Genomic DNA, 27,587 nt, shown 5'->3' on the forward strand with positions numbered 1-27,587 from the left:
TTATTTTGCTGTTTTTTATTAAAGTTATCGCTCACCACAATTGTCTCAGCTGCTCTGTGTTGGGTTCAAGCACCCTCTAAATTTCCTGACACTGGAGTTGCCATTGGCTACAAGAAGCCCACTGCCAACTGACTCCCTTAACATCCCACCAAGCAGAACATTAAAGCAGTCGTAAATGGTGCAATGGATTCCATTGACTTCCAGCCTCAAAGCAGCGTTGCAGGCCACTTCTGAAAGGGTACTTATTAGAAAATGAGTCCGAAGCTGTATATTTCTATGAAGCTTGTTAGCCAGCCCTAGCACAGTTGCTTCAACTAAACTGTAGCATTCCTAATGCTTATGTTAGGCAAGGGAGATCACTATGTGCAAAATATTCAATTAGCCTTTCATTTTGAAGAATAAACTAATAAACACATTTTCATGACTTGCTACAAAATGTTTTTTTCTTTCTTATGGATTAGAGGTGTCATGGAAACCTGACATTGCCAGAGTTTGCACACATCCTGAGCCACCCTAGTGACGTAGGCCCAAGGTGGAGGCCCCATATGTCCCATTGTGTCTTCATTCAGTTTTATTGGAACCAACACGTTCAACTGGCCTGCAGCCAATCCTGCCCAACCCTGGAAAATTCAGAACACTTCCTTCAATCTTTCCTTCCTTTTCCCTCTAACTATAACAAGCTGTTATGTTCAGGCAATTTCCGACTGTTTTTCTGCAGAAAGGGTTTGGAAAAAAAATGCTTTTGTATGCTGGGCATTGAAATTAAAGTAGATTTACACAAGTTACATAAAAACGTGTCTGTACAAAGGATGATTAATATCCTAATAGTCGCTGGTTTCCCTAAGGATTGTAAACAATAAACAATTCATTAATCTGTCTTGACAATCAATAAACCTTGACCTGGAAATTTGTTATATTTTATTGCCATTAATTTCACTCTTATTGGTGGTTTACACTTCCATCTGAGGAACCCAGGCACCCCTCATAGTCATTGCTCTCAGCTCATGTCCAGGCACATAGCATATGCAAGCTTATTGCTTTAACTTCACCAAAATGATGGTAATGGCATTGTTCCCATATCAGGTGTAATACAGCCTCTTTCACCAGACATTCACATAGCTGAGGAGTTGGAACACTAAACAGATTTCAGGTGATTTCATGTGAGGTCACTGAATGAGTTTAAAAGCTTTCCTTCAGCAAGACCCACACCATATATATCAATGTTACAAGTGGCTACACAGGCTGATAAGATGGTTAAGAAGGCTTATGTAAAGGGGACTTAGTACATGCGCTCTGGTCCTGTCCCAGAATTCAAGAATTTTGGATTATGATACATAAACATATTGATGAAGTTTCAGGTATTCAACTCCCTTTCTGCCCCAGACTTTTTGTCTTGGGAGACACACTTGGGTTACTTGGGGATAAACACTCTCAAAATTGGATCCAGGCAAGTATGATGGTAGGAAGACAAATTATACTAAGAGGTTGGAGGAACTTGGGGGGACTGTCATTTCAAGAGTGGGTCACAGAATTAGCCAAAGTGGCAGCTTTTGAACACATGTCTTACAAACAGTTTGATAGATTAGACATCTATACACAAAAATGGGGCAAATAATTAGGTTTCCTGGGGGGAAATAGTGGTGAATGTGTGGAATGGCAGTTTTTTATATTATTAGAGGTCTAATAGACACACATGGTCATTATATTGATATTTATTTCTGCCATGTTTGTTTTAATTTTATAGATAATTTTATGTTTTGTAAGCTATGATTTACATAACTGACTCAAGGGTTTGGGGGAAAAATTTGTAAAAGAATTCAATAAAATTTAAATCATAAAAGAAAGAAGGCTTATAGAATGCTTGTTTTTATTAGTTGAGGCATTGAGTTCAAAAGTCAGGAGGTTATGTTGCAACTTTATAAAACTCTGGTTAGGCCACATCTGGAGTATTGTTTGCCCCATTACAGTATAGGAAGGATGTTGAGGCTTTGGAGAGGGTGCAGAAGAGGGATACTGCCTGGTTTAGAGGGCATGTGCTATCAGCAGAGGTTATATAAACTTGGGTTGTTTTCTCTGGAGTGTCGGAGGCTGAGGGGAGATCTGACAGAGGTTTACAAGATTATGAGAGGCACTGATAGAGTGGACAGAGAGTATCTGTTTCTCAGGGTAGAAATGTCTAATACCAGAGGGCATGCATTGAAGGTGAGAGGTGGGAGGTTCAAGAGGATGTGAGGAGTAAGTTTTTTACTCAGAGAATCGTGGATGCCTGGAATGCGCTGCCTGGACTGATGGTAGAGGCAAATGCATTAGAGGCTTTTAAGAGATGTTTGGATAGGCACATGGATATAAGGAAGATGGAGGGATATGAACGTGGTGTAGGTAGGAGTGTTTGGGTGTTTTTGATTTGCTTTTTAGCTGGCTCGGCCCAACATTGTGGGGTAATGGCCTGTTCCTGTGCTCTATGTTCTATCTATGTATAATGACGCAGTCTCAGTGCATCTAATCTTCTTCAGATCCAGTCCACTGCAGAACGTTCAGAGCAACCAGATAAGAGCTATCCACAAGAAAAACCTCTGCACCCTTCTTACTACAGAGCCAGACAAGATGCAGTGGAGCAAGAGAGCACGGTATCTTATTAGTAGCTAATTTCAAAGTAGAAAATGGAATAGAATCAAACATCACAGCTCGGAAAGATTGTGAAAGTGAAGCACCACAGCAGTGAACTCCTCACTTGATCCATTTACTATTACTGCTCTACTCTAGAGAGTGCGCTGGCAACATAGCTCCTTCCTGCTCCTTTCCAAGGACCAACCTGTCTGGAATTTGTGCGTTACCAAGTATATCAGAGTCACAGTGAATCAACCCTGTTTGGGCATCATTTGTTAAGTGTGAAATATTAAGTTGAGCATTTTTTCCTTTCAGAGCATTATTTTCTATATTAGATGGCACGGCGCTAATTGTTGTAAGGACCAAATATCTCACAGTTTGTTATTATGTTGGTGTCAAAAGCATGTATCACTTGCAGGCTGCACCTCCCCCCCAGCACAATCTTCAGCCTGCGCTGGCCATTCACACACACAACACATTTACTGTATGTTTCAATGTACATGTGACAAATAAGAAGTTCATCTAACTTAATCAGCCCTGAGCTGTTTGATCTGTAGGTGAACTTCAAATACCCTCATCCATTCCTCCATTTCTGAACAATGACGTTTCTGCACCTACCTCACCCCCATTTGTTATTGAACTTCTGATTAATTTCTCTGATACCTTTACCTTTGATTTTTCTCAGTTTTACTAACTATTTTCCCAGGCAACCACTTGCTTAAACTCTACCACACCCAGACCCTGACACCTAAACATGAGTCATTGTTCACTGATTCTGCCATTATGAAGAGTCTCAGCTCCTCCTCTTCATTACATGCTGTGTTGAAAATCCTCATCCTCGTTACAAAATCCCTTCATGTTTTCATCCCTCCTACCTTTGATTAATTTACAAATAATTTGCTATGTCAAGATCCCCTGACCAAGTATATTGTTCTATTGTATAAATTACGTTCCTCTTTGCCACCCATGTACGAGTCTTTATTCATCATCTTCTCAGCTTCTCTTCTTCCAAATCTTCCTTAAAACTTCAGTAGCTCCATTAGCCACTCACAGTTATTCTTGCTGAACCATGACGACCAATGGAGTCGTGGCTAACATAGTACAGTTACTCTAGATGTGTACGTTGTGTTAGTTTGAGCAGTGGGAATACTACATGGTTGACAAAATGGCACAATGTAGGATATTCTGAAAAAAAAGTTCAGCTGTTCTAATGGATTATATTCAGAATACTTAAAGAACAACAAGGAGAGTAAAACTCGCTTTCTGACAGTTTAACTTCTTTTTTTAAACCTACTGGATCCCACAGCTATCTTGATTATACCTCTTCCCACCCCGTCTCCTGTAAAAATGCTATTTTATTTTTTTTCAGTTCCTTTGTCTCAGCCGACGTCTGTTCTTGGAATGAGGCTTTCCTTTCCAGGACATCAGAGATGCCCTCCATCTTCAAAGAACAGGGTTTCCCTTCCTCCACCATTGATGCTGCCCTCACCTGCATCTTTTCCATTTCCCAGATATCCGCGCTCACCCTATCTTCCTGCTGCCTTAACAGTGATAGAGTTCCTCTTGTCCTCACCTGCCACCCCCATTTACTGAGCCTTCACATATAACCCATCATTTTCCGCAACTTCCACCATCAAAAGGATCCTACCACCAAACACATCCTTACCTCCTCCTACTCTATGCAGAACTCACGCCCTCCATGATTCCCTTGTCCATCCGTTCCTCTCCATCCAGGCCCTTGTCCCTGCCAGCAGATGAAGTGCAACACCTGCCCATTTACCCCCTTTTTCACCTCGATTCAGGGCCCCAAACAGTCCTTCCAGATGAGGCCACACTTCATCTGCAAATCTGCTGGGGTCATCTAGAGTATCTGGTGCTCCCAATGCAGGCTCCTCTACATTGGTGAGACCCGTCATAAATTGGGGGACCACTTTGTCGAGCACCTCCGCTCCATCCACCAACAGCGGAGCTTCCCGATGGTCAAACACCTTAATTCTGATTCCCATTCCCATTCCAACATGTTGGTCCATGGCTTGTTCTTGTGCCTCAAAGCGGCCACTCTCAGCGTGTAGGAGCAATACATTATATTCAATCTGTTCAGCGTCCACTCTGATGACATGAATATTAATTTCTCCTTCTGTTTAAAAATAATTCCCTCCCCCTCCCCTTCTATTCCCCACTCTGGCCTCTTACCTCTTCTCACCTGCCTATCACTTCCCCCTGCTGCCCCTCCTCCTTCCCTTTCTCTTATGGTCCACTCTCCTCTCCTATCAGATTTCTTCATCTCCAGCCCTTTACCTTTCCCACTCACCTGGCATCACCTATCACTTTGTGCCCATCCTTCTTCCCCACCACCCACTTTTTTATCTTTGCATCTTCCCCCTTCCTTTCCAGTCCTGAAGAAGGGTCTTGGCCCGAAACGTCACTGTTTGTCCCTTTCCATAGATGCTGTCTGACCTGCTGAGTTCCTCCAGCATTTTGTGCACGTTGCTCTGGATTTCCAGTATCTGCAGAACTTCTGGTGTTTAACTTAATATATGCCTGTATATTGAAAGGGAAACTGTGGCCTGTACAGGGCAATAATGTAACTGTAATTAAGTCATGGCATTCAAAGTAAATTAGAGCGATAACAAGTGCATCAAAGGGAAGACATTATTTGGATCAATGAACTTTTTCTTCTGACAGACAGTTTGAAACAGCACGTTACTAAAGGAGCTAATTGACTACAGATAAATATCCATGGAAACTATTCTCTCACCAAAACGGTGGGTCAGCTGACCTCAAGGGGTGGTACCAAATTGTCCCGAAAGAGGGAATTATCTGAAGGAAATGACAGTGGATTTGATTTCCATTTGTTTCTTCTCTTTCTGTTCAAAGCTATATTTTATTGGCAAGTGTACAGTTCTCACATGAACTTGCATTTAATAACCCCAGCATATTTGCTCTTGCAGCAACCCTCCATGGATGAAAAAGGAATATTTAGTTCCCCTCACGGCTTTAGATGTCCCAAATACTTTGTATTTTACAGCCAGTGAAACACTATTTAAAGTGTAGTTACCAATGAATTGTTGGAAATATGTGCACAGCAAGCTCCCATAAACAACAATGTGATAACAATCAGATAATCAATGTTAGTGATGTTGCCAAGAGCAGACACCGAGGATAACTCTCCTGTAATTGTACAACAGAGGGCTAATAATGGGAATGGAGTCAACAAAGAGGCAGGAAAGCAAGCAAGAGCACTGTGTAATGATACTGAAAATGAATAAACAGGGATGAAAAGATACGACCCATGGCATCATTAATGAAAAGTCTATTCAAAGTAGCACATTAAATTAATGGCCCAGTTACACTGCAATCTCTGCTTCGATCAATATAATTTTTACTTTGCATCAATGCACAAAGTGCTGTGCGCCTGCAGTGAGAAGTTACTGACTTAAGAATGAGCTAAATTTGGCAGGTGCTGTGGGATTTACACCAGGAGGGCGTTCTCACAGGTGTTTCACACAAACCATGGAGGAACTATAAATGATACAAATCTATTCTTCTAAATATATAAGTAACTTTTTGTTCTGTTTTCTGTTGTTTGACTGAGATCTCCAACCTCCTGCTGGCTGGGTTGATTGCTGGTCTGAAACGAAAAAAATAAAAAGCCTCGGGACCTCAGGAACGGGAAGTTGGAAAAGACACTCATTGAGGGAACAGCAGTAGGAAGGGTGAGCAGTTTCGAGTTCCTGGGTGGTTATTTCTCAGAGGATCTATCCTGGGCCCAACACATTGATGAGGTCACAAAGAAGGCCCTCAAAGACACGCAAAGCTGCTGCACAGGTTGACTCTGTGGTTAAGAAGGCATACGGTGTATTGGCCTTCATCAATCGTGGGATTGAGTTTAAGAGCCGAGAGGTAATGTTGCAGCTATATAGGACCCTGGTCAGATCCCACTTGGAGTACTGTGCTCAGTTCTGGTCGCCTCACTACAGGAAGGATGTGGAAACCATTGAAAGGGTGCAGAGGAGATTTACAAGGATGTTGCCTGGATTGGGGACCATGCCTTACGAGAACAGGTTGAGTGAACTTGGCCTTTTCTCCTTGGAGCGATGGGGGATGAGAGGTGTCCTGATAGAGGTGTATAAGATGATGAGAGGTATTGATCGTGTGGATAGTCAGAGGCTTTTTCCCAGGGCTGAAATGGCTAGCACAAGAGGGCACAGTTTTAAAGTGCTTGGAAGTAGGTACAGAGGAGATGTCAGGGGTAAGTTTTTTACTCAGAGAGTGGTGAGTGTGTGGAATGGGCTGCCGACGGCAGTGGTGGAGGTGGATATGATAGGGTCTTTTAAGAGACTCCTGGATAGGTACATGGAGCTCAGAAAAATAGAGAGCTATGGGTAACCGTAGGTAATTTCTAGGGTAGGGACATGTTTGGCACAGCTTTTTGGGCTGAAGGGGCTGTATTGTGCTGTAGGGTTTCTATGTTTCTAAGGAATGCCAGTGGCTATACTTCATTCGGAGGTTGAGGCGATTTCGTAAGTCACCAAAAACTCTGGCAAGTTTCCACAGAAGTACTATGGATTGCATCACTGCCTGATTTGGAAGCTGCAGTGCACAGGATCAAAAGAGCTTGCAAAAGGTTGTAGACTGAGCTAGTTCCAGCATGGGCATGAGAACTGAGCTAGCTCCAGCACGGACATGGGAATTGAGGCATCTTCGAAAGATGGTACCTCAGAAAGGCAGCATACAATATGAAAGACCCTCACTATCCGGGATATTACTACCATCAGAGAGGAGGCACATGAGCCTCTTGTATGCTGAACAAATGTGGCAAGATGATAACCTTTTGCCAGATCTGATACAAAATGGAAATGCTGATTATGTAAACTTGTTGAAATCAATCTAGAGTTCTGGGCTATAATATGGCCAGTTGGAAGGTGAGGCGCTGTGCACAACGCACTTCGTGGGAAAAGTCTAAACTGACAAAGACTCAGAGGTCCAAATAAGTCTGAGATGGAGAATAAAAGAGGCAGGAAACTGCACGCTCCGGGTCAACTGTGCACCCTGAACATTTATTTTCTGTAATGAAGACAACATCAGTCAATTTTCTAAACTTTGGCTTTCACCCTTCTCCTTCCACCAGAAAAAGCATAAAGGTTCCCTTGTCTTCACCTTTCACCTGTCTGTGATATTCAACAGATTGCTCTCTGTTATTTCTGACACCTCCAATCACTACCAGACAAACCTTAACCCTTTTCTCGCCTTTCTGCACTGCAATGTGAGCATTCCCTCTGTTACTTGGAGGCACAACAATCTGCAATTGCTGGCATCTGGAGCAGTAGAACAAGCTGCTGGTGGGACATAGCAGGCCTAGCTGCATCTGTAGAGGCACAGGGATAGTCGATGTGTGGACCCAGGACCCTGCAACAGGGCTGAGAGTGCAAAAGAGAGACAGTCGGTATAAAGTGGAGAGGAGGATGGATGAGGCAAGCGATAGGTGGATTCAGCTGAGGAGGGGTTGATAGGCAGATGGAGCCAAGTGCGGGAGGGATGGCACTGATTAGTGGCTACTCCTTAAACGTAGCCCTGATGGGAGTCAGCAAATATTCCCGTTTAGGACTACTACAGCTGAAAATCACAGGAACAGCCATGCGTGCTTCAGTAAGCGACAGTGTGTTAAGATGTTTAACAAATCTATCAAGATCGATGAACCCCAGATGTCAGACTCAGGTTGCGAGTGCAGTTCCACTTTAAGAAAATGGAAGCATGGATGCTGAGCTAGCTGCAGGTACAAATGAAACACTGCGGCTTTAGACACCCGCTCCCGACTATTCTGTTGCTGAATGTACAGTCTCTATAAAATAAAACTGAAGAGCAAGATTGCTGTTACCAGAGGGACATCAGGGACTGCTGTATACTTTGCTTCATGGCAACATGGCTATCCCCTGCCATCTTAGATGCAACACTGCAGCCCGATGGCTTCATCATTCTCTGTGGAGTATGCTTCATGACTAACTTCATTACGGTCCACAGGAAATTTTCTGTGGTCGTGTCATCTATTTTAGTGGCTGAAGGAGTTTTCCACCTTCATCCTGGTAGCAGTGTACGTTGCACTTCAGGCTCTGGAGGAGCTGAGTATCACACTCAGCAGTCATGAAACAGCGCATCCAGATACCTTCCCTTTCACTATGGGTGATTTCAACCAGGCCAGCTTGAATATGTCCCTGAACATCACCAACGTATCACCTGTACCACCAGAGGAGCCAGCATACTCAACCACTGTTACACCACCATCAAGAACACTTATTGTGCTATCCCGCACTCCCATTTTGGGAAGACCAATCAGCTGGCTATACTACTACTGCTGCCAGCATATAAGCAGAGACTAAAGACTGCAACATCAGTGCCGAGGACCGAGAAGGCATGGACAAGGGAGGTAGAGGAGTGATTACAAGACTGCTTTATGTGTCAGTGTACTGGACAATATTCAGGGACTCATCAAAAAATCTGAATGAATATGCTCCAGTTGTCACTGACTTCAAGACCTGTGTGCCTTCGAAAACATACTGGACATACCCAAACTATAAGCCGTGGATGAACCAGGAGATTCGTAGTCCGCTGAGGGCCAGATCCGTGGCATTCAAAACCAGTGATCCAGTACTATACAACAAGTCCAGGTTTGGCCAACAGGAGGCTATTTTAAAGGTGATAAAGTAAATCAGATTGGTTCACATCAGCTCTGGCAGGGATTGTAGGCCACCACCTGCTACAAAGCAAACCCAACATCATGAATGGTTGTGATGCTTCACTCCCAAATGAGCTCAATGCCTTTTATGCACACTTTCAAAGGGAGAATAAAGCTGCCCCTGTGTGAATCCCTGAAGCATCTGGTGACCCTGTGATCTCTGTCTCGGAGGACCATAAGTCCATAAGACATAGGAGCAGAATTAGACCATTCCGCTCATCGACTCTACTCTGCCATTTCATCATGGCTGATCCCAGATCCCATTCAACCTCATACACCTGCCCTCTCACCATATCCCTTGATGGCCTGACCAATCAGGAATCTATCAACTTCTGCTTTAAGCTCACCCATGGACTTGGCCTCCACTACAGTCTGTGGCAGAGCGTTCCACAGATTCACCACTCTTTGGCTAAAAAAGTTCCTCCTTATTTCTGTTCTAAAAGGTCACCCCTCAATTTTGAGGCTGTGCTCTCTAGTTCTGGATACCCCCACCAGAAGAAACATCCTCTCCACATCCATCCTATCTGGTCCTTTCAACATTCAGTAGGTATCAATTAAATTCCAGTGAGTACAGGACCAAAACTGCCAAACACTCCTCATATGTTAACCCCTTCATTCCCGGAATCATCGTCGTGAACCTCCTCTGGACTCTCTCCAATGACAACACATCCTTTCCGTGCTATAGGGCCCAAAACTGTTGACAGTACTCCAAGTGTGGCCTGACTAGTGTCTTATAAAGCCTCAGCACTATCTCCTTGCTTTTATATTCTATTCCCCTTGAAATAAATGCCAACATTGCATTTGCCATCTTTACCACAGACTCAACCTGTAAATTAACCTTCTGGGGTTCTTGCACGAGGACTTCTAAGTCCCTATGCACTTCTGATTTTGATTTTTTTTCCCATTTAGATAATTGTCTTCACTATTTTTCCTTTTACCAAAATACATTATCATACATTTCTGAACGTTGTATTCCATCTGCTACTTTTCTGCCCATTCTTCCAATTTGTCTAAGTTGTGCTGCAATCGCATTGCTTCCTCAGTACTACCTACCCCTCTACCTATCTTCGTATCATCTGCAAACTTTGCCACAAAGCCATCAATTCCACTATCTAAATCACCGACAAACAATGTGAAAAATAGGGGTCCCAATACTGACCCCTGAGGAATATCACTAGACACTGGCCGCCAACCAGAAAAGGCCACCTTTATTTCCACTTGCTGTGTCCTGCATGTTAGCCATTCCTCTATCCATGAGGGTGTCTTTCCTTTAACCTGTAGGATTTTATCTTGTTAAGCAACCTCTTATCAAATGCCTTTTGAAAATCTAAGTAAATAACATGCAGTGCTTCTCCTTTGTCCACCCTGCTTGTTACTTCTCTGAAGAATTCTAACACAGGGGTCCCCAACCTTTTTTGAGCTGCGGTCCGGTTTCATATTGACAATATTCTTGCGGACCGGCCGACCCGGGGGGGGGGGCGGGTGGGTAGGGTTGCCAATGGACAAGAGTAGCAGTCAAATACGTTGTTTACCCCGAGAGACTACAATGACCATGAAGCCTTGCGCGGGCACCAGTGCGCATGCGTGATTTGCGCATACATGTACGTGCCGATCTTTTCTACAAATCATTTTTGGCGATTCTGTGGGGGGGGGTGTTAATCACGACTGGAATATAGGTGATAAGTGACTAATACACTCAATTTCATTTCTAAAAGGGATTATCTATTGAATTTAATATTAAACACACAGCGCATATTTTCCTCGCATGAATATAGTAATAAGTCAATTATCAGGGGAGGACAGGGGAGCTTGAAGTAAGTGTTGAACGAACTTCCAGTAGTAGTGGTAGAGGCAGGTTCGATATTATCATTTAAAGAAAAATTGGATAGGTATATGGACAGGAAAGGAATGGAGGGTTGTGGGCTGAGTGCGGGTCAGTGGGACTAGGTGAGAGTAGCGTTCGGCACGGACTAGAAGGGCAAAGATGGCCTGTTTCCGTGCTGTAATTGTTATATGGTTATATAAGTAAGTCAATAGCATCGTAACGTTTTAAGTAACGTTTGGATATTAAACACACAGCACATATTTTCCCCATATGAACATATAAAATCATTGCAACGCACCAATATCACTGAATCAGTGGGCGCCCTGGGCTTGTTTTCCTGCAACAAGACGGTCCCATCGAGGGTGATGGGAGACAGCGATACTCGAAGGGGGTTCCTTATGTCCAGTCTATTCCGCAATTTGGTTTTCGTTGCATTCATTGCAGAGATATGTTGGAAATGGAAGCAATGTTTTCAGTGCTTTCCTGACTATCTCAGGATACTTAGCCTTGTCTTTGACCCTGAATGCCGGCAGAGATGTTATGTCAAACATACTTTTCAGCCCGTCATCATTTGTAAGCTCGAGGAGTTGATCTTCTTCCGGCACTGACATGGATGACACGCGGGTAATGACCTCGCATGCGTAATGGCTCAACAGTGGACATGACAAGGAATGAGGAAGGGTGCAGCTGACTCCTGTCGCCAAATCATATCGTTTCCTCGCGGCCCGGTGGTCGGGGACCGCTGTTCTAACAGATGTGTCAGGCAAGATTTCCCTTTACAGAAACCATACTGACTTTGACTTATTTTATCATTTGTCTCCAAGTACCTCGAAACCTCATCCTTAATAATGGACTCCAACATTTTCCCAACCACTGAGGTTAGGCAAACTGGCATATAATTTCCTCTCTCTTTGTCTTCCTCCCTTGTTAAAGAGTGGGGTGACATTTGCAATTTCCCAGACTTCTGGGACAATGACGGAATCAAGTGATTCTTGAAAGATCATTTCCAACGCATCCATTATCACTTTAGCAACCTCTTTCAGGATTTGGGGATGTTGTCCAGCTCGGGCAGGTGACTTGTCCACCTTAAGACCCTTCAGTTTGCCTGGAACTTTTTCCTTTATAATAGCACTCCTGCTCCCTGACATTCACGGACCCTCTGGCACACTGCCAGTGTCTTCCACAGTGAAGTCTGATGCAAAGTACTCACTAAGTTCATCTGTCATTTCTTTGTCCCCCATTATCCAATATCAATTCTCACCTCCTTTTTATTCTTTATATAAAATGAAAAAACTTTTAGTATCGAGCTTTATATTATTCAGCTAGGTTGAACTCATATTTCATCCTTTCCCTTCTTATAGCTTTTTTAGTTGCCTTTTGATGGATTTTAAAAGCTTTCTAATCATCCAGCTTGACCCTGCCATTTGAGAATTTCTTCTTCTGTGGGACATATCTATCCTGTGCCTTGTGAACAATTCCCAGAAACTTCAGCCATCTCTACTCTGCCTTCATCCCCGCCAGTATCCCCCTCCAATCCACCTGGGCAAGCTCCTCTCACATGCCTCTGTAAATCCCTTTATTCCATGGTGATACTGATACATCTGACTTATGCTTCTCGCTCAAGTTGCAGTATGAATTCAATATTATGATCATTGCATCCAAAAGGTTCCTTTGCATTAAGCTCCCTAATAAGATCTGGGTTATTTCACAACACCCAGTGTAAGATAGCCTTTCCCCTAGTACGCTTAAGCACAAGCTGCTCTAAAATGCCATCTCATAGGCATTCAACAAATTCCCTCTATTGCGATCTGACACCAACCTAATTTTCCCAATCCCCTTGCGTATTGAAGTCCCCCATTAAAAATATGACACTGTCCTTATTACATGCCCTTTCCAACTCCCTTTGCAATCTCAACCCCACATCTTGGCTACTATTTGGAGGTCTATATATGATTCCCATAATGTTTTTCACCCTTGCAGTTTCTTAACTCCACCCACAATGATTCGACATTCTCTGACCCTATGTCACCTCTTTCTAAAGATGTAATTTACCAATAGTACCATACCACCACCTGTGCTTTCCTGCCTGTTCTTTCAATACAAAGCACATCCTTTGAGGTTGAACTCCCAACCTTGATCTTCTTTCAGCCATGACGCAGTGATGCCCTCAGCATCATACTGACCAATCTCTAACTGCTCCATGAGTTCGTCCACCTTATTCTGAATGCTACGTGCATTTAAATCCAACACTTTCAGCCCTGCGATCATTGCCCTTATGAATTTTGCCATAGTGGTACAACTTAACTCTTTCAAAAAATGCTGGTGAACGCAGCAGGCCAGTCAGCATCTATAGGAAGAGGTACAGTCGACATTTCGGGCCGAGACCCTTCGTCTGTACCTCTTCCTATAGATGCTGCCTGGCCTGCTGCGTTCACCAGCATTTTTTGTGTGTGTTGCTTGAATTTTTCAGCATCTGCAGATTTCCTCATGTTTGCAATTTAACTCTTCGCTCAGTCTGCGGTTGTATCCAATCATTAGCTTTTCCTTCCTTGCATTCATATTACATATTACATAATCTACTTGTAAACTGCTGGCTCATCCTTAGCTCTATCATACTGGTTCCCATCCCCCTGCCATATTAGATTAAGCCGCTCCCAACGATGATGTCAGAGCATCTTTCCAGAGGGTGAACTTTCGCAGGAGGGTGTCAGGCCCTGTTGCTGTACTTGGTAGGGCTCTGAAAGGCTGTGCTACCCAGCTGGTGGGAGTGCTCAAGGACATCTTCAATCTCTCACTGCTGCAGCTGGAGTTACCCACCTGCTTCAGAAGAGCAACAATCATACCAGTGCCCAAGAGGAGCAGGGTGAGCTGCCTGAATGACTATCACCCAGTGGAACTCACACCTACCGTGATGAAGTGCTTTGAGAGGTTGGTTGTGGCCAGAATCAACTCCTGCCTCAGCAAGGACCTGGACCCAATGCAATTTGCCTATCATTACAATAGTTCTACAGTAGGTGAAATCTCACTGGCTTGGATCACCTGAATAATAGTAATACTTAGGCCAGGCTGATGTTTATTGATTACAGCTCAGCATTCAACACAATGTCCTTCTCTTACCTGCATACAGGCAGAGGCTAAAGAGCAAGACTCCAGAGATTAGGACAACAACGAGGTGGTCCTGGGAGGCAGAGGAGCGGATACAGGATTGCTCTAGTCGATGGACTGAGCCATGTTCAAAGACTCATCTGTTGATCTGAATGAATACGCATAGTTGTAGTGGACTTTATAAAGCAGTCGTAGACAAGAATGTCCCCACAATATCATCTTCCCCAACCAGAACCCCTGGATAAACCATGAGATCTGCAATCTGTTGAGGGTTAGATCAGAGGCATTCAAGTCTGGCGGCCAAGAAAGTTACAAGAGGTCCAGGAATGATCTCTGGAAAGCAATCTCATGGGCAATGTGGCACCTCTAGACCAAACTTGAATCGATAAAGGAGACTCGACATCTGTGGCAGGGTTTTCAATGCTATCACCTCTTATGATGTAAAATCAAGCAACACAGGTGACAACAGGGCTCCACTTCCAGATGAGCCCAATGCCTTCTGTGCTCACTTTGAATGTCAAAACATTGAGCAACCATCACTAACACCCACAGTCCCTGATGACCCTGTGATTTCACTCTCTGAGACCAGTGTGAGGGTGTACCTGCGGAAAGCATCTGGCCCAGATGGGGAACCTGGCCGAGTGCTAGAGACCTGTGCTGATCGACTGTCTGGAGTGTTCACTGAGATCTTTAACCTCTTGCTTCAACAGTCTGAGGTACCCATCTGTTTTGAGCAGACTTCAATTATACCGGTGCCTAAGAAGAACATGGTAACCTGTCTCAATGACTATCATCCAGTAGCATTTATATCCACAGTGATTCAGTGTTTTGAGGGGTTGGTGATGAAACATATCAACTCCTATCTGAGAAACAACTTGAATCTGCTCCAATTTGCCTCCTGGCACAACAGATCTCCAGCAGATTCCATTTCATTGGCTTGTCACTCAACCTTGGAACAACTGAACAGCATGCATCAGGATGCCCTTTATCAACTACAGCTTGGCATTCAATACTATCACACTGTCAAAACTAATCAATAAGCCTCAAGACTTTGGTCCCAATGCCTCCTTGGATCCTCGATTTCCTCACTTATGGACCCCCGCAAGTTCGTAGTGGCAACAACATCTCCTCCATAATCTCCATCAGCACAGGTGCACCACAAGGCTGTGTGCTTAGCCCCTGCTCTACTCGCTTTGCACCAATGACTGCGTGGCCAAGCACAGCTCCAATGCAATATTAAAGTTTGCTGTCAGCATCACTATCATAGGCTGATCAAGGGTGGTGACAAATCAACATGTAAGAGGGAAACTGAAAATCATAAATAGAGTCTAGAGTAAGATGAAATAACAGATGTCACCCCAGATAAAGAACAAAATTCCAAGAAGTAAATGAGATTTTGCACCACTCAAATATTAAAACCAATTTAAATAGCATGCATGCAACACACATAATATGCTGGTGGAACGCAGCAGGCCAGGCAGCATCTATAGGAAGAAGTACATTCGACTTTCAAATTTCTTACTATCTCTTCTTTCAGTTAGTCCTGACGAAGGGTGTCAGCCCGAAACATCGACTGTGCTTCTTCCTAGAGATGCTGCCCGGCCTGCTGCGTTCACCAGCAATTTTGTGCGTTTTGCTTGAATTTCCAGCATCTGCAGATTTCCTCGTAAATAGCATGCATCACCATTTGAAGGTGCAGTGATCTTATTAGTGTTAGGAACACAAGCCTCGGGTTCATTGGCATATGTAAATCATGCACTTTTCACATGAAGTTTAATCTCCTTTGCTGGACTTGTGTCTGGGCAACTTCCTCTGACTGATCTTGTCAGAAGAAGTTGCCCAGGCACTTGTATTTCAGCAGAAACTCTAAAATGATAACAAATAACTGAATTTAAAGTTGTTTAGTAATTATTTTCAGTTTTCAATTTTAAAAAAGAAGGAAATTAGGACAGGACAGATCAGCAGTGAGTGTGTAGTACAGACTTTAAATCAGTGAAAGCTGCCAATTACCATGGGAAGCATGGCAAAGGTTGGAGCCGTATTCCCCACCTGCCCATAAATCTGCCCAGGCAGCAGTCTACATATGAGTGACAGCCACAATTTGTTCCTGTAAGCAACCCAGCAGAAAATAGAAACCATAAAACTGTTGCTAGTATAAAATAATACAGAAGAGATTTGCTTATGTCTTCCATAATTTAAAATTACCTTTGTTTAAAGTGGCTACCAAGATTACAGAAAACACTCATTGATCATTTTGTGTCAACAGGAATACCTTGGGCAACCCTTACTAATGTGCAGATTCACCAGTGTAAATCTGATTATTGGAATCCATTTGTATTACTTATTGACATTGTTGGATTTTATTCAGACAGATACTGCATGAAATTAGCCAATATTGTATTGGACCTTGGACAGACCACACCTTGAGGATTGAGTGCACTTCTGGTCTCCTTACTGAAAAAGGGCAGACCTTCCAAAACTGAGTATAATGAGATTGGTTTCCAGGTCTGGCAGGTTTGCTGTCTGAGGGAAGATTGAGCAGACTCGAACTGTGGTGTCCAGAGTTCTGAAGATTTAGAAGGGATCTCAATGATCTTAAAGAGCTCACGGGGTGGATATTTCCCCTGCTTGAGGGATCCTGAACCAGGGGTCACCGCCTCAGAGAGCAAAGAGTGGAAGATCATTTAGAACTGACATGAGGTGAAAATTCTTCACTCAGGGGATGATAAATCCTCGAACTTCTCCACCACAGGGGTTGCAAAGGCTCAGTCACTGCATTCTCTTCAAACTGCAATTGGCCGATTTCTGGACATGAAGGAGTCAAGGCATATAGGAATGGTGGAAGGAAATGGAGGTAAAATTTATCCATGGTCTGGTGATAGGTGCAGGAAGCTTGAAGAGCTAGGTGGATTGCCTCTGTTCCTAGATCTTATGCTCTTGTGTTTCCGGTGATGGACAATAATTAAAAGCATAGTAACACGGTCAATTTAACCTGCCTCGAAATGAGTTGAACTTTGTCCTTCAGCAAGGCTTCCAGGTGTTGTACTGTGTGGGCAAGACCTTGAGGTTTTGTGTCCTTGTGTTGTGAAGAAAGTTAATAAATAAGTGCAGTCCTACAGAATGGAAGTGGATTTTAGTGCGCTGTCCACATTGCAACTCCGCCATCAGTATTAGGTCCTGCAGTCTTCAGCTGGGCAGGGAGTGTACCTTCCTGGAAGTATTGTTTGTCCACTTGCTTGTGCAAATCAGGGACAAGTTGAGTGTGTTGTTAAATAGATTAGGGATTGACTGCCACATATGCATCGCAAGTTGTAGTAAACTTTCACTGCAATCAAACCAACATTTCTTGAAGGCACCACTGGAGGCTGCCCACAGCGAGGTCACTCTCAGTACACTGAGATGATGCCATGGTGAGGAAGACTATCAGCCCAAGTGCTGGAAAATTAATAGATCGATGCTTGATGACCAGTAAAAGCACCGTATTAAATACAGCATATTTACTCAGAATCAGATTTATTATTACTGACATATACTCAGTAGTCACTTTATTAGATACTTCCTGTACCTAATCAAGTGGCTTCTGAGAGTATGTTCGTAGTTTTCTGGTGTCCTTCCCTTCAAGGTTCAACGTGGTGTACATTCAGAGCTGCTCTTCTGCACACCACTGTTGTAATGCATTGTTAATTGAATTACTGTCACCTTCCTGTCAGCTTGAACCAGTCTGGCCATTCTCCTCTGACCACTCTCATTATCAAGGCACTTTCACCCACAGAACTGCCGCACATACATTATGTATGTATATACAATATACACAATAGATTCCAGTTAATGGGACACATTGGGACCAGTATATATTGGCCCAATTAAGCAGCTGTCCAGTTTAGCCAAGTTTCATTGAAAGAATTAAAATTCATGGAAAGAAAGGAAATACAAACTATTGTTTAACTGTGTCCAATAAATATTCCATTTAAATACATACAGAATAAATTGGAACACTATCAATATGACTACCATACTATAAAACTGTGTATTAGTTCCTGATAGTTATTGATGGAGGAATTCATCCAGCCTACGCTGTCATGTTCTATTGATTGACTGTAAATGAACAAACTCAGTGCAGACACTTAGTACAGATGATGGACTGCCTTCATACAATGCTTTCAAAGATCAAAGTAAGTGTATTATCAGAGTACATATATGTCACCATATACAGCCCCAAGATTCATTTTCTTGTGGGCATACTCAGTAAATCCAATAACCATAATGAGGTACTGTACATGGGTTCAGTGTCAATTCAGAAATATGATGGCGGAGGGGAGGAAGTTATACCTAAAATGTTGAGTGTGCGTCTCCAGGCTCCAATACCCCCACCTTAACAATAGCAATGAGAAGAGGGCATGCCTTGGGTGATGGGGGTCCTTAATGATGGGTGTAAGCCTCTTTGAGTCATCGCCTTTTGAAGACATCCTTATTGCTGAGGAAGCTGTAAGTCAGCTCCTTCATGGTACCACGATGGAGCTGACTGAGTTTGCAATTTTCTTCAGCTTTTTCCATCCTGTGCAGTGGCCCCTCCCCACCAAGGGTGATGCAACCAGTTAGCATGTTCTCCACAGTACATCTGTAGAAATTTGCTGGAGTCTTTGGTGTCATACCAAATCTCCTCAAACTCGTGACATAAGATAACTTCTTTGAAATTGCATCAATGTGTTGGGCCCACACAGATCTTTAGAAATGTAGACATAAAGGAACTTGAAACTGCTCAGCCTTTCCACTGTTGATCCCTCAATGAGGACTGGTGAATGCTCCCTCGACTTCCCCTTCCTGACATCCACAGTCAGTTCTTTGGACTTAATCACGTTGAGTGCAAGGTTGTTGTGACACCACTGAATCAGTTGGTTTATCTCATTCTTGTCTTCCTCCTCATCATGGTCTGAAACTCTACCAACAATAGTTGAGTCATCAGCAAATTTATAGATGTTATTTGAGCTGTGCCGAGCCACACATTCGTGGACGTAGAGAGAGTAGAGCAGTGGACTAATCACTCATTCTTGAGGTGCACAAGTGTTGTTTGTCAGTGAGGAGGAGATGTTGTTTCCAATCTGCACTTTCTGTGGTGTCCCAGTGAGGAAATCAACAGTTCAGTTGCAGAGGGAGGTACAGAGGCCCAGGTTTTAAGCTTGTTGTTTAGTACTGAGGGTATGGGGTATGGTGTTGGCAGAAACTCAGATGGTGATGAAGAGGATGGTAAGGACTGGGCACTGCACAGGATCAGAAAAGGTTGAAGAGTGTTGCAAACAGTGCCAGATCCATCATGGACACTGACCTCCCCAGCATCGAGGACACCTTCGAAAGGCGATGTCTCGAAAAGCAGCATTTATCATTAAGGACCCCCATCACCCAGGACATTCCGTCTTCTCATTGCTACCATCCGGGAGGAGGTACAGGAGCCTGAAGACACACACTCAACATTTTAGGAATAGCCTCTCCCACTGTACCATTAGATTTCTGAACAGAGAATGAACCAACCCATGAACACTACATCACTATTTCTGCTCTCTTTTTGCGCTCCTTATTAAATTATTTATATATTGCTTGTTGTAGTTCATAGCTTTTTAATGCATTGCACTGTACTGCTGCAGCAAAACAACAAATTTCACAACATTCAGTATGTCAGTGATATTAAACCTGATTCTGATTCTGATGCAAACTGAGGGGTGAAGCAAGCATGTATTCAACATCCACAAGACAAAGACCCTCTACCATCCTGCCCTTTCTGTCCAACTTTATCCTTTGGCAATAGAGGTTCAGTGCAAGATTGCCACATCTGGACCACTACTTAAATCTCAGGAGCAAGCTCTCAGAGAAGCCAGGCATGACGCACGTTCTAACAACATTTGCATGTTTGAAGAAAATAAGAATCTTCGCATCAGTGGGTCAAAATATGGACCCAGAAGGGATTAACCCCATCCAATAGACATTTGGATGATGTAAAAGAAATATAATTGCAAGCGATTGCAGACTGGTGTGCTGGATAGACTGATAATGGAGCCAGGCAGTTTGGCTAACTGCTCCATTCTGTTGCTAAGCAAATGTTACCGTAGACTGCTCCACAATATCAACTTTTGACTCCTCTGTGGACTCTTCTGTTATCACTAACACCTGTGTCCATCTTCTGAGCACCTGCTCATAAAAACCTAGGAGATGAATTTGCTGTCCTTTCACCTCTGTTCATATAACCATTCCCACTTCTTCCAGGTGTGACACTGATTTATATACCATTCGTCCAGCCTGGCACACAGTAGTCATTGTGCTACTACACTGCATCTGCTGCGCAGGGGTGACCAACCCTAACTGAACCATCATTCTGCTGAACAATCTGCAAATGAGCCTCTGAGCCTTCAGCTGCTTGTCAGTTTAATTCTCCTTCCTCCTATCATATAGCTGTCTCCGTCATGAGCAAGGTACTTGCCACAGGTTTAGACAAGTGTTCACGAATAGTAGTCATAGTATAGTCATAGTCATACTTTATTGATCCCGGGGGAAATTGATTTTCGTTACAGTTGCACCATAAATAATTAAATGGTAATAAAACCATAAATAATTAAATAGTAGTATGTAAATTATGCCAGGAAATAAGTCCAGGACCAGCCTATTGGCTCAGGGTGTCTGACCCTCCAAGGGAGGAGTTGTAAAGTTTGATGGCCACAGGCAGGAATGACTTCCTATGACGCTCTGTTTTGCACCTCGGTGGAGTGAGTCTGGCTGAATGTACTCCTGTGCCCAACCAGTACATTATGTAGTGGATGGGAGACATTGACCAAGATGGCATGCAACTTAGACAGCATCCTCTTTTCAGACACCACTATGAGAGAGTCCAGTTCCATCCCCACTACATCACGGGCCTTACAAATGAGTTTGTTGATTCTGTTGGTGTCTGCTACCCTCAGCCTACTGCCCCAGCACACAACAGCAAACATGATCGCACTGGCCACCACAGACTCGTAGATCATCCTCAGCATCGTCCGGCAGATGTTAAAGGACCTCAGTCTCCTCAGGAAATAGAGACCGCTCTGACCCTTCTTGTAGACAGCCTCAGTGTTCTTTGACCAGTCCAGTTTATTGTCAATTCGTATCCCGAGGTATTTGTAATCCTCCACCATGTCCACACCGACCCCCTGGATGGAAACATCTACACGTATCTATACAGATGGGTGTGAAAAATGCCAAAGGGGCAATGATAAAATGCCAGAGATAAAGATATTCACCTAGTAATTCCACCTCACTGTCAACATGTGTAGGAAATCACTAAAAGGTTATCTGAATGTAAAGGGCATGGGCGTCTGGGTCTTCCGGCATACTATCAATGTCAGGGAATCTGTTGAGGCTGCATCCTGCAGCCTATTCCACTGTCCTGCAAGGGGCTTACTTGGATAGAAACCCGATGTCAAATGAGGCATCAAAACCAGAGAATGCTGGGAACACTCAGCAGGTTGGCTGGCAGTTGTGGAGGGAGAATGTTAACATTTTAGATCAATGACCTTTCATTAGGTCATTTTATTCTCACCCTCTGCAGTTTTTTAAAAAATCACCAGAAAGGGCACGAATAGGGGGAGAGGAGAAAATCTTGGATAAAGAATTTCCTCGACACTGGCTGAGGAACTCACCAGCCCAAGTGAAAGGAAGCAAGCAGACCCCCTATTCGTATCTGTAGTCCTGGTGCAGGGATAGTGAGGGTGTCAAAGGTCACGTGGAGTAAACAGGAGAATAGTGTTGAGAGGGATAATAAATCAGCCATGATGGAATGGCAGAGAAGATTAAATGGGCCAAATGGAATAATAATGTTCCTATGTTTTATGGTCTTATGGTCTAAACATGACTATTACTTTCTATCCTCTTTCCAGTTGTAACTGGCTGCTGAGGCTCACTCACCGTGGTACTTACAGTGACAGTAAACTTTATGTGTGGACACCATAATGGATGTCAAAGATTGGGACAAACTATAAGTGTGTAATTGTGCCATGTCACTCAATATTCTCTCATCTCAAAATACCCATCTTTCTTTATCTTACCCATGCACTCCTCAGCAAAAGTTGTCAATGAGCACCCGATTAAGAGGCTCACGTTGTGCTCTAGCCCTGAATGGATGGCTGATGCAGCTTCTCATGATAAAACCAAAAGCTGCTGGAATTGCCACTCTGAGGGAGGAACTTCCATGATGACTGATGATTCCTGCCAGGAAAATGAGACAATGCTTTTGTCCGCACTCAAGCTCCACATTTCCTTAAGATGTTTATCTCATTTCAGTGAAGTCATCCTGCATTGAAGGCTTTGTCATGTTCTTGCCAAGCTGGCCCACCCTTCCAATAACAACACAGTTGTTTCCTTGGCAGAGTCTATAAAGCGGTACAAATTTGAAAAGGCGACAGTCCGTGACACAGTTAGCTCACTGCCTCATCTGATTGAATGATACTTAAATCAATTTTCTGTGTAAAGTGTTTTAGCTCAGCTATCGTCATTATGGCTTTATTGGACATTGAATTATCTGCTCCATAATAACAGGAGGGGACTTTTCCTTGTCAGATGCAGAACAAAAAATAAAGAATGTAATGACGAGTTAATACAATTTCTGATCTCTCATTCTAATGCCATAAATACATTTATTTATTAAAATGAGGATAATCCTGGACTTTAACAGAGAGAGATGAATTTCATATTGGGGAGAGGGTGATGAGGAAGGAAGGGGTGGTGGCTCTCTGTTGTGAGGTTAGGAAGGCAGGAAAGATGGGCTCCTTGACTATCCTGGGGTTAACTACAGGATTTCTTTGACTAGGATTCCAACATAAAGACAACCTGAGAGACAGGTAGGAGGGCTTTTGGGTGGGAAACAGGCAAGGGTATTAACTTGGGTGGAAGTGAGAGAGATTTGGATGGAGGAATGAGATTTGTGCTAAGGGAAGGCTTCGGATTTCAGGGGATGGACTGATGGGCCAAAACTGGAAACTCTGTCTAGATTGGAAGGGAGTGAGTCATAGCTGGGGCCTTGTGGTTGGATGGAGCAGTCATGGAGTAATAATTGCTGATGGAATCCCAGATAACCATCCAAGGGGAATCAGTATGTTCATTGGATGAGGTGTCAGTTTTTGGTTGTGTTCTTCACTGATGTTCAACAAGTCTGATCACGGAGAGGAGAGAAGAATAGAGGACGATAGTCAGATGCTGTAATGATAGTCATGTGATACAGGTGGTTATCAAGAGTGTCCTTTGATACTGCGGTTTTAGAAAGGTTGTGGTGATGTGGGGTTACTCTACAGGTACAACTTGAAAGGACCATGAATATTCAAGCATCCTTTAGCATAAAATAACACTGTGAAGTCATTTGACTGAGGGTTTCAGACCTGCTCATTTGCCCTCACTAGTTTCTCCAGGCCAAAGGAGCACGGCCACATGTGGCTACATATACATACACTGTTAATATAAGGGTAGTTGACTCCATTCTAATATTTAAATAATCAACCCTATTTCCAGAAGTAACTTTGCCACCTATTCTTCATCATTCCATCTTTAAAACTGGATTTATTGGGATGAATAGATCCAAAGTCATTCAGTTTCATGTTCAACACTGACAATCAACAGAGGTATACCTCAAAAATATGTGCTTAGCCCACTGCTCTACTCTCTCTATCCTCATGACTATATGGCTAAGCATAGCTCAAACACAATCTATACATTCACTGATAACAATGTTGTTGTTGCTAGAACCTCCAGTGGTGATGAGGAGGTGTACAGGAGTGAGACAGATTGACTGGTTGAGTGGTGTCACAACAACCACCATCAATGTCAGCAAAACCAATAAATGATTGTGGACTTCAGGAAAGGGAAGTCAGGAGAAGAAATGCCAGTCCCCATCAAGGAGTCAGCAGTGGAGAGGCTGAGCGGCTCCAAGTTCCTGTGCATCAACATCTCAGTGGACCTGTCCTAGACCCAACATGGTGATGTAATCACAAGGGAAGCATGCCAAGCACTCTGCTTTGTCAGGAGTTTGAAGAGATTTGATACATCATCATAGATTCTCCTATGGATGTGTTGTGGAGAAGATTCAAACTGGTTGCATCACAGTCTGGAAGACACAGGAACACAAGAGGCTGTGGACTGTTGTCAATTCCTTCATGGGCACAATCCTCCTCTCCTTGGAGGACATCTTCAAGATGCCCTGGCTCAAGAAGGCAGCAACAGTCATCATCCAGGACATGCTCTCTTCTTGTTACTGCCTTCAAGGAGGAAGTTCAGAAGCCCCAAAACCCACACTCAACAATTCAGGAACAGCTTATTCCTCCAGCACCAGATGTCAGAATGGTCTGTGAACCAATGACCACAACCTCATTTTCCCTTTTTTTTGTGTTGCTTACTTACGTTGTCAATTGATAGATTCACGTCTTTGCTTAGTATGGCTGCTGCAAAACAATACATGTCATATGTCAGTGATAATATTAAACCTAATTCTAATTCTGATTCTAGATCTTTTCCACTTCAACCGCAGTGTGACCCCATTCTTGTTATATCATGAAATTGACTCTTGTTCACCCAGTCCCTTATTACGTGCTAATTTTTGTTCATAAGACCTACAAAGGATACACTAATCTGAATTTACATGCCTAGCCTGGATATAACCATTTAATAGAATGAAATGTAAATTAAATCACACCATTAATGTGTCTGGTTGATAGTGTCCCATTATCACTCTCAGTTTCAATAGCTTTTAGTGAAACTGAAGTGAAAACAGCAATGATAATTGGGAAACAGAAACAGGGTCTTCACTCTCCTACAGCTGTGTGAGTAGAGGTTCTCCCTTTGCAATACTCCTTCGTACAGACCAGGATATTGTAGGCACATACAACCTGTCCTTATGAACTGTCCATATGAATTTTGCAAATTCTCCCTCTGGGTGCTCCAAGGCACTTACACATCACAAAGATACACTAGTAGGTTAAGTTCCCACTGTAACCTGTCCCTAGTGTAAATATATGTCAAAGCATCAATGGAAGAATTGATGTGTATATAAAATAGAATAAGCTGGATGATTACAGAGTGGTAAGAGGAGGAACAGGACTGAAGGGATTTCTGACTCAGGCAGTGGCATGGATCTATTTGCTTTTTCTCTGTTTTAGTAAGTAAGGTAAGTTGATTGGGTTTGGCATCGTTAGGCTACATGGGGTAAAAAATTGATGTCACAGTATATTAGTCCTGGATGTTCAAGTGCTCTAGAGAATTCAACCATTCTTGCCTCTCTGTGTCTGTGCAATTTTAGTTGTAAAATACAGCAGGCAATGGCAACTCCTAAGTTCCTATTTGGAGCTCTGTTTGGCTAATGAAAGAGTAGAATTAACTTTTATATGGCCAGATTCTTAGACATTTTATCCGTGATTAATAGCTTCCCTGAGGAAAGCAAATATGTTGACTGTGGTTCATGATAGAGTTTGAACTGTTGAAAGGATAATTAATGATTGAAGTATTTTTCCTTGTTCTTTATAATCTTTCAGTAGTTTTCTGTTCACTTTAATTTGCACATTTATAATATCTTTAGCAAAGTCAAAAGTCTTAAGCCACTTCACTGATGCTTAATTAACCAAAAGTCAACTGTGATCAGAAAGTGTCATTGAAGCAGGTGAGCATCTGTCGGTTTTTTCTGGGGGTGGTGTCTAAGGAGCCTCTTAATATAGGTGTAAAGCTGAAGATGTTCAGGCCGAAAATTTGTTAGATTTTAAGTGACAAAAGATATGGCCACCAGTAGAGGGCAGGAGGAAGTGGGGGTTGCAAAAGAGACTGGGGTGGGGGAGTTCAGTGTTCTCAGAGGATGGAAGGATATGATGAAGACGGAGAGGAGGGAGGTGCTGGCTGCAGAACATCATGCAAGGGGTTGAATACCAGGATGATATTTTTAAGATTGAAGTGACGTTGGATGGGAACCTAATTAGGTCAGTGATGAGAACTGTGATGAATTGGCAAATGGGACTTTGGATTCAATAAGTGAGCAAAAGATAAACAATAGAGTTTTGGATGTGCTCAGGTCTCATAAATTGGGAAGGCTATCCGGGAGTATATGAAAATAATTGATTTGAGGGCAGCGACAATTATCCCTGAGGCTCAGCATCGGATGAACTATTCAAGTGATGTTAGAGTGGTGGAAAGGGGAAAAGATCAGGTCAGAAATTTCACAAAGGATCGCATTGGTTTCCATGCTTTGAGTAGTCTAGGTGCCTCGATATTCCTTTCTGTCCACTATTTGTTTCTGTAATCTATAGCAATATTATGACTTAGCACCGTGCTGCTGCTGCAAAACAAAAAAACTCACATTCTGTAAATCAGTGATAATAAATCTGATTCAATCCAGGGAATCAGGGTGTTTGTTATAGATATCATCACAGCAGAACCAGAACTTGCCATTGTGCTTGTCCCATCAATTTTCTGGAAAGAAAGCAGTAAAAGATTTTCTCCCTCCAGAACAGGCGACTACAAACATCAGACCCCCCCCCCACCCCACCTCCGGCTGTAATCCGGTCCTGCAACCATCAGCCCCCCTCCCCCTCCGGCTGTAATCTGGTCCTGCAACCATCAACTCCACCCCCGGCTGTAATCCAGTCCTGCAACCATCAGCGCCCCCCCCCCCGACTGTACTCCAGTCCTGCAACCATCAGACCCCCTCCCCCCCCGACTGTAATCCGGTCCTGCAACCATCAGACCCCCTCCCCCCCCGGCTGTAATCTGGTCCTGCAACCATCAGCCCCACCCCCCGTGCTGTAATCCGGTCCTGCAACCATCAACCACCCCCCGACTGTAATCTGGTCCTGCAACCATCAGCTCCACCCCCGGCTGTAATCCGGTCCTGCAACCATCAGCGCCCCCCCCCCCCCGACTGTACTCCAGTCCTGCAACCATCAGCACCCCCTGCCCCCCGGCTGTAATCCAGTCCTGCAACCATCAGCAGCACCCCCCCCCGGCTGTAATCTGGTCCTGCAACCATCAGCCCCACCCCCCGTGCTGTAATCCGGTCCTGCAACCATCAACCACCCCCCGACTGTAATCTGGTCCTGCAACCATCAGACCCCCTCCCCCCGACTGTAATCCGGTCCTGCAACCATCAGACCCCCTCCCCCCCCGGCTGTAATCTGGTCCTGCAACCATCAACTCCACCCCCGGCTGTAATCCAGTCCTGCAACCATCAGCGCCCCCCCCCACGACTGTACTCCAGTCCTGCAACCATCAGACCCCCTCCCCCCCCGACTGTAATCCGGTCCTGCAACCATCAGACCCCCTCCCCCC

This window comes from Mobula hypostoma, chromosome 6 (assembly GCF_963921235.1).
Source record: "Mobula hypostoma chromosome 6, sMobHyp1.1, whole genome shotgun sequence".
Lineage (NCBI taxonomy): Eukaryota > Metazoa > Chordata > Chondrichthyes > Myliobatiformes > Myliobatidae > Mobula > Mobula hypostoma.